At 56.8% G+C, this 4364-nt stretch overlaps 1 long non-coding RNA gene across 1 annotated transcript; it reads right to left on the bottom strand.

The window, feature by feature from the left end:
- Positions 1-3402: 3402 nt before the first annotated feature.
- Positions 3403-4075, bottom strand: LOC141730230 (uncharacterized). Its single transcript, XR_012581730.1, has 3 exons — positions 3985-4075; positions 3579-3600; positions 3403-3490 (listed from the first exon to the last, which is right to left on the bottom strand). It is a non-coding gene; the product is annotated as an uncharacterized LOC141730230 (long non-coding RNA).
- Between the last annotated feature and the right edge of the window lie 289 nt (positions 4076-4364).

The following is a 4364-nucleotide window of genomic DNA, read 5'->3' as shown; positions in this document are numbered from 1 at the left end:
ACCACATCCATGTGGCACAGACACCTTGGGAACAGCAACACCGAGGCCACCATGGGCTGAGGCAGAACATGGGGACACTGTGGACACCCCGGGCATGAAGACACCATGGACACAGCCCATGCTGGCCCAGGTCACCCCCACCAGCTCATGATCCCATCCCCATGATCCCATCCCCATGGCTGCATCCTCACCATTCTTGTCCCCTTCTCTCCCTGCATCCCAGTTCCCTTGTCCCTATCCCCAGAGCTACCTGAGCCCAAAGGTGCCACCCCCCACATTCCTGTCCCCACATCTCCATTCCCTGAATTCCTGCCCCCTCTTCCTGTCCCCAAAGCCACCCTACATCCCTAGTTCCACCCAGGTCCACTGTGTGTAACATGGACTGGCACTGCTGCCTTTGGGGACCTCAGGTGATTCCGCAGCTCCCCTGTGCCCCACCCTGTCCATTTCCCCAGAGGGTCAGGACCGTGCCCAGGGCACTCACCCCACAGGGGCAGCGCCACCTTCCCCCCCATCCCAGTGTCCCCAGCCATGTGCACTAGCTCTCATTCGCTGCTGGGGGTGGCTGTCCCCTCGGTGGTGGCTCTTTGGCCAAAGGGGAAGGAACAACGTGAGGTCTCATCCTCATGCGTAGGTGGCACCTGGTGGGGGCAGGGAGGCCACAAGCTGGGCACAGGCTGTGGGGAGGGTGGGAACAAGGCTGGATGGGACACAGTGGGACACGGAGTTCCCAGAAGGGAGGGTCTCAGAAGGTTTTGGGAGCTAGGGCTGGCTGTCCAGGGGAATGGGGTGTTCCAGGGATGGGGTCCCTGGGAATGGGGGGCCTGAAGATGGGGAATCACCAGGGTTGGGGATGCAATGAGAGTGGAGGTGCCCAGGGCTGGGAATTCAGGGATGGGAGTCCCAGCGGAACGTGGGCTCCAGGGATTTGGTTTCATGGGATGGGGATGCTGGGGGAATGAGGGCTTCTGTAGGAAAGGGGGTCGTGGGAGAATCAAGGTCCTGGGGGAAGGGGGATTTCAGGAGGTGGAATGGACAGGAGAGGGTTCCTTGGGAATGAGTGTCCTGGACAATGTCAGTACTAGGGAATGTCAGTACTAGGACAGGGGTTCCAGAGATGGGGAGACATAAGGAATGGGGGTCCCATGATTAGATTTCAAGGTGAAATGGAGGTCTCAGGTATAGGCAGTTCCTGGGTGGACCCGTGGTTCACAGCTTCTTCCCTGGATTCCTCAGAATTTTGAGTGACCAAGGGCCAAGCACAGTCTGCACAAGGTGCCTGTGGCCTGGGGGTCACCCCAGACAGATTCCAAGGGGCTCTGGGTGTGTGGAGCTGCTGCAGAAATGAGAATTCTGTGAGGGGAAAAAGCCTGCCTGTGGTTTGCTCAGCCCTGAAAGAAGCACAAAACCAAAAGAGTGCCCAAGCAGTGGCTCTGCAAGGATGTCTGATAGTTTTCAGAGCAGGGCTAGCTGGAAACTGCCCCTGCAGGGGCAGCTGAGAGGGAACCAGTCTGGAAATGTAGCAATTTATCATTTTGTCCCTTGTAGCAAGTGTCTGAGATAGCAGCAAAAACCTGGCAAATCCCACCACTCTGCTCAAAAACTTGATGGGGTCCCTCCTTCCTCCTGTCTCAACCATGCAGCCCTTTGGAAAGGCCTGGAAAGAATGTTTGGGTTCTGGCCATGGCTGCCAGAAGAGAGGGAAAAGTGTGAAGTGTGGAAATATCGAGCTGTGGCTCTGGCGACAGCTGTGGTAGGGCTGTGGGGAGAGCCCTGTCTGGATTCCAGGTGTCCCCAAAGCTGCTCCATCCTTGCCCTCCTCACCTGAGTGAAAGCCTGAGGGTTTGCAGGATTTGTGATTTAAAGCCAACAGAGGTGCTGCTGTGGACCCGAGACCTGCCTGGGTCAGGCGCTGCCTTCCTTCCATTCAGGATCATGGAGAGCTGTTACGGGTGTTGTGCAGGGTGTGTGCCCGGCCCCGGGACACTGCTACACTGCCAGTGGGCACTGGGATCCCACCGGCTGCCTTGGTGGCTTCTGCCTGCTGCCGGTGGTGGTGCCGGGACCGATTGGTGGCCGTGAGTTTGCAAAAGGAGCGATTTCCCCTCCTCCCTCCCGTCCGAGGCCGCCATGGCCCCTGAGGGGATGGAGCTGCACCAGGGCGCACCCTGCTGGCCTGGAGTGCTCCCTACAGCGCCCCCTGCTGGCCGCGGTTATAACTGCCACAAAAACCAACAGTGCTGAGCAGGAGGGAAAGTTATGGGTTTGTGTTGTTTGTTCTGTTCTGGTTTATAAATTTCCTAGTAAAGAGCTGTTACTCCTTTTTCTACACTTTGTCCTGGAAGCCCCATCATTTTTGAAATTAATAAAAGTTTTAGCATGGGTCTTCTTTTCATTCCAGGACGGTTCCCACTTTCCTTGGGAGACATTTCTCATTTAAATGAGTTGCCAGCTCCTGGGATGAGACAGACATCCCAAGAAAGACAGGGTCAGGGACTTGGCAACCTCATGCTCTACCTTTTAAGCCAGTTTGGCTAACAAGGGCCCTCTCCCCAACTGGCACTTCTGGTCACCCGGCCACTCAAGAGCTGGCTTTGGCAGAGCCTCACACTGTCCCCAGTGTGCCATGGCTGACAGTCTGATGGACAGACAGGGCCCAGTCTCGCCAAAAGCAAAGTCTGACCCATCCCTGCCACACACAGATGTTCCACAATGTCTCCAGACATCAAAGTTTTCTTGTCTCTGACATCCCACCCTTTGCCATGGCCAGATCCCGACCTGCTCTGAAGAAGGGGGAGGCTCTTGAACCCCCACAGGGCATTTGTTACATCCTCGTGGGGGCAACAGGGCAGAGGAGGAATTTGGGACAGGGCACAAGAGAATCCAGAGCCCCCTGAAGGCCGCTTTGGCCATCAGAGCAAGGAAGTTGCAAGTTGCAGATTCCTCTGGTGGAGGAATTGTGCAGGGGAGAGTGTCCAGGGTTTGTTCCTTTTGGGGACTTCCCCAGGAAATTGATCTTTTTGTGAAAATTTGGAATCTGATCCTTGTTGCTGTAGCTTTTGGTTTTATTCTCTCTCGTTGCTGTTGAAGGAAATTTTTCTTCTCTCAGCCCTTTGGGATATTTGTGCCTCCACAGGGAGGGGCAGTTTTTAGTGGCAGCACACACTCGAGTGGGTGCCCATGGGTGGGGACACCCAGTGCACCCCAGTTGCCTCCAGTGTCACAGCACAACCTCATTGATGTCACTGGGATATCTTGGTCGCCCTTGGGGTCCCCACAGCTCCACGTAGGCCACCCAGGGTTACTGGTGTTCGGTGATGCCTGAGGGCCCTGCAGGACAGAATGGTTGGGGGGACCAAAGGGGAAGGGGTGACACCACTGTCACTGTCCCCCCAATCCACAGTACTCACACTGCACATGTTTGGTGCTCACAACATGGGTGTACACAACCTCTCCCTCCTCTGGGTGGGCCGGGGGATCAGGGCGGGGCCTGTGGGGAAAAAGACAATGTGTGGAAGGCGATGGAGACTTGTGTCATGTGGGAAAAAGGGGACTCATGGTTGAAGAACCCCACTCACCTTTCATGCTGCTTTCTGGCAGCTGCAAAGGAAAGAGAGAGGGGTGACTGAGGGGTCCAAGGGCCCTACCCCTCTCAAGATTCTTGAACCCCTATGGGACCCTCAATTCCTCTCAGCACCCCCAAGCATCTCTAAAGCCCCCCAGAATTCATGAGTCTCCCCAGTGCCCTGGGCCAACTTAGCCTCAAGAATTCAAAGCCCAGCAGGGACAGACACTCTCCAAACATCCCCACAGCCTCTGAAAGAACCCCCAACATCCTTGCAGGACCCTCCAGCACCTCCCCAAACCCCACAGGACCCCCAGGGAAAGTGACAATTCTGGGGCTATGGGTGCTGCCCTATCATGCCCACACTCTGGGGACCTCTACAGCTCCCTAGGACCCCCTCTCCCCCCATTGTCACCCACCCACACGGTGCCACTGGTGCCAGGCCACAATGACACCCACGAGCAGCAGCAGGAAGAAAAGGGCCCAACCGACCCCTGCGGCCACTGCAAGAAACAGAGGGGAACACATCAATATCACCCAGAACCGCAAGGGTCCTTCGACCCCGAATGACCCTGTGTGACCTTACCTGTGTCCCTGTGTCCCCATGGTGTCACCAACAGGGCCAACTCTGGGCTGAATGCCCAGAACACACGGTGCCCGTCCTGTCCCAGCTGGTTGGTGGCCACGCACTGGTAGGTGCCCGAATGTCCCACATCAACTGCCCTGAGCTCCAGGAGGGGACCCTGGGCCACCTCCTGGCCATTGTGCAGCCAGGTGAAGGTGACAGGGGCTGAGCCCA

The sequence above is a fragment of the Zonotrichia albicollis genome, chromosome 9 (assembly GCF_047830755.1).
Source record: "Zonotrichia albicollis isolate bZonAlb1 chromosome 9, bZonAlb1.hap1, whole genome shotgun sequence".
NCBI lineage: Eukaryota > Metazoa > Chordata > Aves > Passeriformes > Passerellidae > Zonotrichia > Zonotrichia albicollis.
Note: the sequence above shows the minus strand (reverse complement) of the source record. Positions and strands in the feature narration are given on the sequence as shown.